This window comes from Apus apus, chromosome 4 (genome assembly GCF_020740795.1).
Source record: "Apus apus isolate bApuApu2 chromosome 4, bApuApu2.pri.cur, whole genome shotgun sequence".
In the NCBI taxonomy this organism is placed as follows: Eukaryota; Metazoa; Chordata; class Aves; order Apodiformes; family Apodidae; genus Apus; species Apus apus.
This window is the reverse complement of record NC_067285.1, coordinates 85,111,670-85,125,337: the sequence shown is the minus strand read 5'-3', so window position 1 is coordinate 85,125,337 and position 13,668 is coordinate 85,111,670.

Sequence of the window (13,668 nt, the reverse complement as noted above, 5' to 3'; positions counted from 1 at the left end):
CTCATTTGGGATTAAGTCTTGGAAGAATGAGTAAAAGAGAAATGTAGTTAGCCGGCTACACCTGAACTACACAGTGTTGTGATTCTCTAGCAGGAAAGCAGTGACTAATAAGCACTGTAGACAGGGAGATGCTCTTTTAGTACACATTCTCTGAAAACACAGGGTCTGCTGTCTGCTGCAGTGTGCTCACAATGATGCCGAGAAGGAATGCAATGCTGCCTCACTTTCAGCAACACGTGTCACAGTCTCAGGAGGACACAGGCAACTTGCTTAGGGAGCTTGTAATTGTTAAAGTTGTGTTCCAGGCTCAATTTTATTCCGCAGTTTTAACCCTGGGAATAACTCTTGCCTATGAATTCCCCCATGATCTTGGCCTCAGCTGAAAATGCTGAAGTATTGAAATTGAATGCTAGCAGAATAAGAATAAATTTTATACTTTATAAATTTACAGATTTTTATTTCAGTCCAAATTTGCCTTGATATAGCAAATGATTTGATGAATAACCCAAATTTTTATCTCAGCTATTCTAATTTCATTGTGCACTGTATTGAGTGCTAGATTTGGTCATGTTCCAGGATCAGAACTGCCTTACAGCAGCTTTGAAAGTACTTTGAAAGTACTCTGGGATCTAACCTTGAAATACTCCTTTAGCAAAACAGTATTTTTATATATTTTTCTCAAAGATTAGGTACTTGGTCAGGCTTTATCTTTTTTAATGGCAGCTTTACAACTGCAGAGCTCATGGTACTACTGGGTTCACCTCGTTTCCCCCATTACCCAATCTGTATGGTTCCAGAGAGGCTGTGGAGTCTCCTTTGCTGGAGACATTCAAAACCCACTTGGACACGTTCCTGTGTGATGTACTCTAGGTGATCCTGCTCTGGCAGGAGGGTTGGACTATATGATCTTTCGAGGTCCCTTCCAACCCCTAAGATTCTGTGATTCTGTGATTTCAGGACAGTGCACCCTCCTTCCATAACAGGTTTAGAAATCGCCTTATGTCTCAACATTTAAGTGATTAAGATAATTTTTCTTTCCTATTTAAAAAATTTTAAAATTGTGGGGCTACAAGGATTTGTACAAATTTTCCTTTAGTGTGTCAAAGATTTCTTAGTTCTAGCATTATCTGTGAAAGGCAGGAAATGTGAAACACAAGCTCTGTCCTCTGTGAGCAGAATGCCCCTGGCAGCTAAAACTGGAGGAATAGACTTCATTACCCTACATCTCCAAAACCAGCAATAGTTGCAAAAGTCACAATATTGCCTTAAGGTTATTTCTTATCTTACCAAATGCCTTCAGGGAACAGTCGATCTTTGCTCTCTTATGTGATGAAATACAGTTCACATTTCATTTATTAATGGAAGGAGAGGTAAGGATTTTTTATATACTTTTACCTTCTCAGAAACAGGTTTGTATAAACTTCCAAATTAGCATACAAACATAAACAAAATATGTACATACAATAATAAAAAGGTGCTTGGTTTAAGAAAAAACTAAAAAATGCGTAAATCATCATTCTAGCTGCATAAATAAAATAGAACAATGTCTTGCAAAGAGGATGGTGTTCAAATTCTGCTCTATCTTTTCTTATTAGAAAAAATATGGTAGAAGACTGTGACAAAATATTTCCTTCTATTTGCTTGTCTGCATCAGCTTTTTAAAGTTTGAGACACATTGTTTCAATATGTGAGTGTCAATACAACCAACTATGAACTTCAGTTAAGTCTGATTTATTTTTAGTGATGAGTATTGAAAGTGAGTAATCCAATGCATAGGTTCTGACAACACAAACAGATTGATTACATATGCACCTAGCACTGGGGCAGGAAACTCTGCTGTGGATCCAATCTTATTATCAGTTTGAGGAGGAAGTTTGTTGCATACAGACTCAACTGCATGTTTAATGATATAAGGAATAGGAATCCCCTTGGACCAATCACATTTTTTTCTTTACTTTTCCATTAGGCACAGTTGTTTCCTGGTTTGGCATTACTTACCGCAGTCATGCAGCTGATGCAGCATTTATTGCTCATATGTTTTTTAGCGGCCATAAATCTATCATATTCAGAGAGCTTTTTCTTAGCAATCCAAAATTATATGATCAACTTTAAGCTGCTACATATTAATGATTATTAGGTCCAACCCCACACTGTTTCTGTCACCAGAGTTTACAAAGTTGGACATCTTGAATTGAATATCTATTGTCTTTATTAACTTACTTTGGTTTGTGTTGTCTTATAGGAATGGTGTATGGGCTGTGAAAGAATATATTGTATTTTAACACATCTAGGGAAAATCAGGGGTAAGTGGAGGATAGAATGAAACAAAAGGATATAATCTTGCAAAAGAAATAACCTCCAGTACAGTTACACCAACAAGGAAATTGACCTGCATTTTTCACTCCACTCTGAATCATACCTCGGCTTTCATTTTCTTGCTCTTACAGAAATGTCACAAAATTGTACAACTGAACAGTGAGGTTTTTTAAATCTTTTATCCATTTGGGAGAGTAAATTCAATTCATATGTCTCAGCTGACACAGTTTATGTCTTAGAAGACAGAAAACATAGCTTTTGTAGCTAATACAGTTAAAACATCTTACTATTCACTTCTGTAAGGATTTTCAGAATCTTCAGAACGGTGTTGCTGGAAGGAAAGGCGGCAAAACCAAATGGTATTGGAAGGACTGGGGGTACTTCTACTTGCACATCTGAAATTTGAAATGAATGCTGAACATGAATGAAATCTACTTACAGTTGTGCACAGGATAAAAAGTTATAATAATTCAACTATGGGCAAACAGCACCTGCTTTATAAAGTCTTGTCCATGATAGTCTAGACTTTACTAAAGGGAAAGTGATTGTAAAATGAAATTGTGGTAGAGGTTTCATTTGTTTGTTTTTATCTGAATTGTTTTCAGTCTAGGTAAGTACATTACATACTTATGTTCAATACCAATCTTTGGGATTAGTAGAGTTTATATTATCATTTATTGAAATACTCTAGTGAATGGCTATATACTAATTTTATATATTATTGTTTCAATATTCATCAGTATTGCAGATATTTAGGTGTGCTGGAGGAAAAAAAAAACATATCCAGATTGCAATCAACTGGCCAAAATGAAGTGTTATCTTGGCAAAGAGTCCCAAATCCTGGACTTGAATCTGGATTTCAGGGAGGCATAAAGACTGCATAAGCCACTTTCTAGAAATTCCAGGCTTCCTAATTAACTTTCATATTTTGTTTGCAGCTAGATCTTCCAAGAGACAACAAAATATCTCGTTCTACTTTTGCTGTGGTCTCAAGTTTACTAGCACTTACACAAATGACAGCAGGATCATAGACCATAACAGCTAATTCTCTGTCAGGCAGTGATAGACTGTTCTAGTCCATAATGCTTTTCCTCACTAGGCTTAGTCTGGCTGGGATAGAGTTAACTTTCTTTTTAGCAGCCCATATGGTGCTGTGTTCTTGATTTGTGACTAAAATGGTGGTGTTAGCACACTGATGCTTAAGCTATTTCTGAACAGTACTTGCACAGTGCCAAGGTTTTCACTCTGCCCCCCCACAACAAATAGGCTGCAGGTGAGCAAAAGGTTGGTAGCTGACTTAAACTGATCCAAGTGATGTTCCATGCCATGTAACATCATGCTCATAAAAAAAAAAACTGTTGGGGAAGAAAGGAGGCTGGTCATTGGTCTGCTTGTGAGATGACTTGGGTTTTTTTGGTCTTTATTTATTATACTGTCTTTATCTTCTTCCTGCTTTCATTCTTCCTCATTCTTTTCCTCATCCTGCTGGTGGCAGCAAATGAGCAAGAGGCTTGGTGGGTGTTCAGTTGCTCGATGGATTCAACCCACCACATTCACTCAGAGCCCTACTTTTCACAAATTCTGAAGTTGCACTTGTATTTAGCTTAAAAATATTTTATTAAAGGTGAACCAATATGATAAATGCTGCTAGAATCCTACACTATTGTCAGAGTAGCCCAGGGACAGAAACAGGAGGAGTGAGACACTCTCCTAAAAGCATTTCTAGATCCTAAAGATAACCAAATAATAATGGATTGGCATACCTAAGATATCCAGCCATACCAGGAGACAAACTTGCTGAGTATATAAGTAACCTTTTTTTTTTTTTTTTCTAAACAAATATAATGAGCATATTAGAAAAAATAATGAAATGCAGAACAAGCTTCCCAAGATCCACATTAAAATGCATACTTTTACTTCTTTGTCAGTGATTCCTTCATTGCTTTTCAGTGTATGGCATGCTAACCTGCTATACAATGCCAACTGGAAAATTGCTACCCTATAACTTGCAGATTCGGGGTGGTGTCTCATATTATAGTATAAACCAATGATGACAGTGTCTGGGCAAAGGTTATAAGGTTTTACTTTTAGAATCTAATTTTTAAAGTGTTTCAAACTCCTCCCCTAAATTCTGCCTTTTTTTTTTTTTTTTTTTTTTTTTTTTTTGCTAGCTAAACTTTGTCTTGTGTACTAATGCAGTGACGTTCAACTGAGAAACTGCTTCAGCAAATTCATTCCATAGTTTTCTTATCATAATATTTGTTCTGTTCTCCCTTGTACTCAACAGTATTGTGCTTAAAAATTCAAAGATGTAGTGGAAATATCCCAATGTGTTTATTTTCATGTATTTTGTTTGGGATAGGTTTGGGAAAATAAAATTACATTCAGTAATGTTTGCCATAGATGTTATGTCAGACACAACACATTTGTGAATTCTTGCAGTATATTCATATACTTGCACATCAATTTAAAAATTACTGTTGAAACAATGCAATATTTTAAAATATGTTGTGATAAAGAACCATAGCAGCTCAGGGCATTTCTGTCCAAGTTGTTTTCTATTAAAAGTATTGTTTGATACCATTCATCTTCAAAATGTTGTGTTTCCTTTGGGCTTCTATTACTATACCTGCTATGTCAGTCCCATTGTAGCAATGACAGTGATTTATCAAGCACATTAAATCTGCAGTATCTCTGGCTAGAAAAGCTAGTTTTTCAAATATTAAATCTCAGATGTGTCACATTTAACCTGCCCTGAACTCCTGAAGCAACTCAGTGCTGCTTTTAAAAAAAATCAAATTTGATTTTATTAGCAAACTTTTTTTTGCCTCAGTGTAAACTAGAGCATTCTCACCTGCTGAAGTTAGAGGTGTTATAGAAGCATAAGGGTTACTTATACAAGGAAAGCCAACTTATCCCAAAGACTGTGTCCCTCTTAGGCTTATTTTACCCTTTACCCCCTGGTATGTCATTGTCTCCTTCAATTTTCTCTCACCATAAAAATGTCTAACTGTCTCTTAAGAGGATTTCTACCATTTGCCTGACTGGGCACAGTGTACTAAGCTGAGCAGGCTATCTTGTGTTACTTTGTCATACCAGTTCCTAATTTAGAGCTATCTATTAGATCATCTTGAAGTTTTCCCTTTCTCTGTGATCACTAATGTTGACACATCTAAAAGAGCACAGAGAATAACATAAAGAACTACAAGAAGATGCTAAAGGAAAAATGAAAAGAGCAGAGCACGTTTAGCTTTGTCAGATATAAATTAATAGATGTAAGATGACAGATACTCAAAGTACAAGTGCAAGGAGGTAGGAGAATTTTTCAGGTCAGTCAGAAGGAAATAATCAGCATTCATGGAATAACTGTGTATGATGGATGTTTTTATAATGGTATACATAATGGTGTCAGGTGGGTTTTGAACACACTAGGAAAGAAAATCCTAGTGTGTTCACTAGTATTCTTCTGTTCTGAAGAGCTTGAAATCTAAGGTGGACAAGAATGAGTCACCAGCACCTATAGGCTTTTTTCTACTATATGTTGTGGGGAGTATCTGTGCTTCTGGAAGTCTTTTCTCTCTCCCAACCCTTCTTTCTACATGAAATAGATTAAGCAAGGGTGATTAAAAGTAACAAACAGTGACTGAACTAGACATATGTATGTGTTGGTTGTGGGTAAAAAAGGGCGTGTTCAGAAAAACAAATCATGTTTTCTTTCACATATTGACAGACAGGTGAAAGGGGTCCTCACTAGCTTGTTTAGAGTTGGTAAGACTTCTTTTGGGGGTACAGCAAAGCTGATTCTTTTTTTGAAGCAAAGATATTAAGGATATAACAACCTATCTACCTTTCAAAATTATTATAAATAATATTTTCCAACAGTGGAAGCACTAAACTATAGACAGCAGTATAAAAGCTTTCTGCTGGCTTGATAGACAATGATGAGTTTCAGTCTATAATAATAAAAGATTTATTTACTATATCTCTGAATTAGCTTTGAGACCTAAACTTACTTTATTCCACTCATAAGTAATCTCTCTCAGAGCCAATTCTTCATTTTATTTGAGTGAGTTAAAAAACTCACTTTACCTGCAATATAATAATACAGACCCAATAGATTCAGCCTTTAGATAAGTTATCACCTATTCCTGTTAGGCATGGCTATTGCTTTCCATGTAAGATTGTGTGCCAGTGGGCTGAACAACCACCCGAGGAAGATGAATAAGGTTCTCACCAGTGCCAGAGTTTCAGTCCCTGTCCTCAGGGCTTTCTGTTATTGATTTATAAAACAAAATATTTCAAACAAAAAAGCTGAGCCACTTGAAAAAGCCAGAAAATTTCCAGCTTCATCTCAACTACTTCTGCCCTTCAGGCAGGGTGATAAGGTGGAAATCTTGGCTACTACCAGCTTGCTTTAATAACGCTGTGATGGGTTCCAAGTTAAACTCCATACATGGGGCAGCGGGAAACTCTCTAATTTCTGTGGAATCCTTTTCACTATGGTGCAATTAATATTAGTTTCATACTATTGCATATGATAAGAAATGGAAGATATAGTCAGGTTTTAAAGCTTGTTTTATTTGATACTGTATTTAGAAACACTGAATTGTTGTTTATAGTTGTCTTGTGCAAGCAGTAGGAAAAGATTCCCAGCTACTGCTCATTTTTCACTATACCAGCTCAACAGCTTGGGAGCAGTGTCTTGGATTTCTGTTTTTATAAATCCATTCTCTGCAGCTTTTAGATTACCGCTGAAAGATGGTGATGAAGAACAAAATACTCATTGTTAACTCTTTCATGAATATATTTTTGTTGAACTCTGGTATAAGTAGGGTGCAGGTTAGAAATGAAAGTGAGTCTAGGATAGAGAACAGTATTGGATCTTACAGGCACAAGTGGAAACCTGCAGCATGATGCAACATTCCTGGTTCACTTGAATTTTCTACTAGTCCTCTGCTTCTTGCTATTATTTTTCAATTGGATAGCATTACATAAACATATTTTTAGAGCATACAGTTTCAGAGTTGTTCAGGAGACCAGGAGGTCTTCACCTCCATTAACCTGCCTGACCTTTGAGAATAATGCCTAGTGTTTCAGTAGAATTCAAGGACATGGTAGCTTGCATGAAGGTCTGATTCCATGGGTTTTTTTGATTGGTTGAGGAAAATTTGTTTGATTTTATGAAGGGTGTTTGTTTGGTTTTTTTTCAAAGGTTATTCAGAAGTTCAGAACACCAGGGACTAAAACCAAAATGGCATTTTTAACACCTCACTTTCTTGTGCAGTTGAGATTACATTGGGATAACCTAATTTCTTACTCAACATATAGTTTATGAATGTTTTCTAATTCTTCCTATTCTTTTAACCTATTAATGCAGAAAAACTCTCCATACTAATGTATTGTTTTTACCAAAAAAAAATAAAACCAAATATCAAATGCTATGGAGAGAAAATTAAGTAAAATCCTGGCTGTTTTAGTTAATGCATGTAATCTTCCACTGAAGCATGTCCTCTCTGACAGTGTGATTCTCCCATGTTTGCAGCCTCTTCCCAAAACTCCATTTTGATTTGGGAAAAGAGCAGATCTGACAGGTGAGAGCAGAACTAAGTTTTGCTGAAACCTTTCTTCTGATGAATAAACCCCAAACCATCTTGAACTCTGGCTCTACACAAGATTGGATTAGGTCACACTGCCCCACTATCTCCTCAAATACAGCAATCAGACAGTTGCCAGCAAGGAAAAGTTTATGTAGCAAAACCAATGTGAATTTCATAGCACAGAGTAACTGCTAAAACTTTTCTACTTAAGTGGAAGCAGCAGGGAATTTGGCAGCAAGAACACAACTGCCTAGTACACTTTGTGCTCCCAGAAGAAAGGATCCTTGGGGTTTTGTGAGGGCTGACACATGTGGCTGCATATGTGAATGCAATTTCTTATTTCCTGCATACCAGTGACAGCAGCTGTTTTTATAAGAATGGGCATTAATAATTTGTACTTTCAGCTTGGTTTATGCACTGATTTTAATCCAATCTTGTACTTGTAGAAAATAACAAAGTTTTGAACAGGGTCAAATACAGGCCTTGTGAATGAATCTTCACCTTCACAGTTAGGCCCACTTTCTCAAAGGTATGTAAGAGACTGTTCATCTCCAGGTAGCAATGTCAAATGCAGAGGTGGACCACCTTCTTCAGACTGAGCAGGTAGGAAACTGGAATGCAATGAAAGCAGCAAAAAACTGGTTAAGTGGCCGTTAATAGCATGGATGGGACTCAAAAGTTTTGCTTGAATTGAGATAGGCACCATGATTCAGCCCCAAGAGACAATCTCTGAATTTCTATGAATTGTTGGCATTCTTGGTAAGACAGGTGTTCACCAGCTAACACATTTTATGCATTTTACAGAGAATTGTGTCTGGTTCCAATTTTTGTGCTGATACCCAATTTTTCTAGGCTTCTTTTTAGTATGCTTTCTGTTCTCATAGTAGCCAATCTTTGCATTTCTGACAGTTTGAGCAATTGGAAGTGAGAATAATATTTGACATGAAAGTTTTTCAGGATCTATATCCTCACACAATTTTTGTCTTAGTCTATTGGACGTCTCTCTATCAATACAAGTATCATATTTGTCTTCAGTTGCTTTCAGAGAGTGAATTCCTATTAAGCTAAAGTGTTTTTTGTCTCTGAGTGCAGAACTTTCTTTTCTAAAGGTGAATTTGTCCATTCTTTCTTCACCATCATCAATTATTTCCTCTAAGTCAAATGAGTTTACTTATGGAAGAATCAAAGAAAGTTATTAAACCAGTATGGGATGACCTTAATTTGTTAAAATTATGTTGCATTTTATTCAGTTTTTCATTTGTGTCCAGCTTCCATTTTACCCTTCTTCAAGGCTTTTTAAAAGCCTTTCATAATCTTTTTGAAGGGGTGAAGGATATTTTACCCTCTTTGCTAATATGGGTTCTCTCTACATTTGATATTCTCTATGGCTGTGAATACCCTCAAATTACTAGTTTAGTCTAATAATGCATCAGAAGATGGCTAAAAAAAGCGAAACAAAAAAAAACCCCCCACACAAAAAGCTAAGGGTCCCCCAGTATCTTGTACTAACCTAGGATTATCCAGCCTTCTCAACTACCATGCACTTTGTGGGAGTAAACTTCATCTCCTTAGTCATTCATATGCCTGTTTTGTTTTTGTTTCCATGGCCAAGAGCATCATTGTAACTTAAAAACTGAAGCTAAATATTAATTCAATTTGGGAACCACACACTATCTCTTGTCTCGCATATCATCATTGTTTGGTCACCTCCATCTTCTCTTCACAAGAATAAGTTTTCTCTGTTTTAATACTTCCCTATACTTCTTGACTTCTAGTTTGACATACTTTTCTTTCTGATCATCCCTCCTTTCTCCCACTCCTTTCAGATGCTATATATATAGTTCAAATATCTTTGTCAAGGTGTTCATGCTGGTAAGTGTAGTCTTTTTTCTCCAAGGACTTCTCTGTCTTTTTCTGAGATGTAGAACCTGAGTATTTATAGTACCTTCAACAGAAAAAAATTCTTGGCTACTGTCACACTTCTGTCCCTCAGCAGTTCTCATGATCTTCCCAATTTCTCTTTTTATTTTTTCTTTTTCCTCTCTAAGTCTGCCATTTCAAAATCAAGTACCTCCATTATTCTTATTTATTTGCCATTTAATGTACAGTCTATTTTAAAACAGCATTTCCTCTTTCGTACTCTAATTTTTGAAGAAATCTCTCATATGCCATCTCCAGGATTAACGGATCCTATGAATATTTGCTTCATTTATTTGTCAGTCTGCCTCCAGTAGCTCTGAAGATTCTTATAGATGTATAACTTTTGGTAATATTTCTCTCTCTAGACACTCCATTATGATCTCTATCCTTATCTATATCTGACCCAAAACCTCCCAGTATCCTACCTGTAATTCATCTTCTATCATGCTTCCCCATATGATTTTGACACCAAAAGATTTTGCTTTACATATCTCATATCTGCTTATTTCCCAAAGTTTTTCATATCCTTGAGATACAATCACCTTATGTCTTCATTTCTCTCTGTCCTGAACAATGCCTATCTTTTCATACCTGTGTTCCTGCCATGGCTGCCGTTCTAATATGCTTCTTTTACTTGAAGAATATTATTTCTCAGGTCCTGCACCAACAATTCTTATTCTGCACTATTGCCACTGAGAGTGCTGGCATTAATATATAGCGTTTCAATTACTGTTTACTGACCAGAAACTAATATCCTCAGCTGGATTAATCTTTCACTATCAGTTTCAGCTAACTGTCTACAGTTCTCATCTATGTGAGTACCTTCTGCTTTCCATCCATTCCCCTGACCAAGGATTATCTTTTATCATTGCTGTGTTCATATCTGATTTCTTTCTCTCTGCATATTAAAACTACAATAACATGTTTATAAAGGTTAATAAAATATAATATTAACCCTTAGAAGGGGAAGTAACTATGTTTCTTTAGTTTAAACGTCATCACAAAATTGGCTTTTAAGGCCACGGATTGGTTGGGGAAGGGAAAGAAGAAGATGCTATGTAACAATAAACTTAATCTCTTTCACCCTAAAACATCAATTAGTACAAAATTACAAACTTCAGAAGCCATTGTTGACCCTCATCACCCTATTTCCCTGCTAGACACTTAGACATAGAGAGTTGCTAGAAGCCATTTTTCTTCACAATTGCCCTCTGCATTTTCTTTCTCTACTGACAACTCTGTCAGCAATACAGGGCTTTCCTCTCCTCCTTACAACTTCTCCCTCCCAGTTGCCATGTTGCTTAGCATTGACCCAGCACTGGGCTATCCTTTCATGTGGCTGTGACTCAATGATAAATCTGATCACCAGTGACTTCAGGTTGTTGCTGCCTTTATATGTTTGAGTGTGGAGATAGGAGAGCAATCAGTATTTGTGTAGAAATAAGAAAATTTGGTTTTGAGTTCCATATGTTCAGTCTCAAACAGAGGGGTGATGAAACATGAACTGCAAAAGCATTTAATGTTTACTCATGTCCTTGAAAAATCTTAAAGATAGTCTTCCTTTGGACAGATGGCTAAGGTCATTTCAGCTGATGAGGTAAGACAAGTGGTAAGTACACATATGCACAGAAAACAATTGCAGTATTTATTTATCAGACCTCCTCTCTAGTCAGTATTTCATTAGGTCTTTTATAAGAAACTGATGCATTTTTTCATGTTTGGTCTGAACTTGATTTTTTAAAAAGTAAATAAAACTCTCTTCATCTACTTTTAGGTTATGTGAGGGTGAAATCAGTGTCACTTTTTCATTACATAGGTAACATAGTAAAAGTATCCCTAAAGTAACACAGTGCAGCTTCACAGTGGGGAAATTTTACTGATAGTTGGCAGACTTCAAAGAGTGAATTAGCTACTCAAAATTAAAGCATATTTTACGCATTAAAAATCCACTGTTTTAATTTTAAAGGTTTTATCCCTCCTTTTGCCATCATAATATTTCCTACATTTCAATATTAGTATTTATAAGTAAATAGTTCCTAAACATAATCCTTCACATGTTGAGCTATTTCTTGGAATTAGCTCAAAGATCCAGATTTGCTCAATAGTTGCTAATTATTGTTACTCCACTAAATGACACAGAACAAAATGCAGGCCCAAAAGAACAATCAGTGATCACTGGCAATTTTTAAATAAAACACTACCTAAGGAAGTTACATGACCATTCTCTTATAGGAGATTAAATGTTTTGATCATCCTAACCTCTTAAAAACTTTCAGTCTACTCATGTCCTGCTTATGTGAGGATAATGTATTTACAGGCATAGATGTTTGTAGAAATCATGCCCAAAATTTAGTCAGAATGAGGAAGTAGTGTGATCCCCAAGTTACTAAAGATTTGGCTAGAAGATACCCACCTTTTCACTTGACAAATTCAAGGTTTAACCAACAGGTTTTGATGTTACAGTTTTCATGTTTGATAAACTTTGAATAACAAGAGCAACAGCTTTCTGTCTTCACAATAAAATTTTGTCCAGAAAATGGTATTGCCTTACTTTTTGACTTACCTATAAATACAGTTGTTCAAGACTTAACTAAGGTGATAGAACTGCCTTTCTTTCCAAAATTAGTGTAGAATCTCAGCTACTATACTCGTAGCCCCTAATATAGAAAGCAATTTAAATTGCCCAGATAATACTTGGTAAACCACATGCACCTAGTTTACACACTGGGACTGTTACACTTACTTATCTGAAGGAAGAGTACATCGGACTTCTAGAGAAGATGTGTTCTGAAGACTGAAGCTGAGGACTAGGGCTACAAACTCCTAAACAAGGCCCATTTTTTAATCTACTAAAAAAAGTAAAGTTATTAAAAAGATAAAGATGAGTACGATCTTGAAAGTAAAATAGTTTGGGAAATGTCCTTGAAAGCTTTTTCCCATTGTAAAAAGGACATAAAAATCTGTGAGCAGCAAGTATCTTTGAAATCCTGTAGGAAATAGCATCTTTTAATATCGGTAAGCATCTTTTTTTTATCATACTAACTCTCATGATTCCTAGGGCTCTCTTGAGAAAGTTAAAGTCTCACTCTCCACTGGGGGTGATGGAGAAGTCAATGCACAGAAAAGTAACTTGATACTGCTCCAGAACTCACAGAATTTATAATATGAAGACTCTGACAGGTCCATTATGCTATAGATGGCACAAAAGGATAGTTTTCAGGACACAATGTGGCCCAGTGGGATATTAAAAAAAAAAAAAAAAGGAGGGGAAAACAACCATAAAAAAGCATTTCTTATAATTCTTGGAAGTACTGGAGGCATTAAGGTAATGTTATCAGCTAAATCATAGTGTCAGTGTAGGATTTCATTAAAGATGACCTGCTTAGCTTTTCCCAGAGCAGGAGGAACTCTGCTTTTTTAGCATATAATTAATTCTCCAGCATGAAACTTAGGCAAAAATCAAAACAAAACAGTTCCCCTGCCTACCACAGGTAAGGAAATTGAAGAAACATATACTCCCCACTGTCTTCTCTTTAATCCCCCTGCTTCAGGCCTGTTACAGGATCCTATCTTCCCCCTGCAGCTCTCAGTCAGAATCGAGCCACTTGCTGATTTTTATAATCACCAGTTTCTTTCCCAGTAGGTCTTATAATTGAATGTGTGCAGCTGACTGCAGGCTAAGTGGGCCTTAAATGGCCAAGCTTCCCTGTTAAAGGAACCGGTGTCCATTCAATAGTCTAGCCTAGTCATAGTGAAAGTGTTCCTTGCCACAGCCCTCTCTCATGGACCACCCCACTTCTTTCAAAAAAATTCCTGCAAGTTTTTCTAAATGACC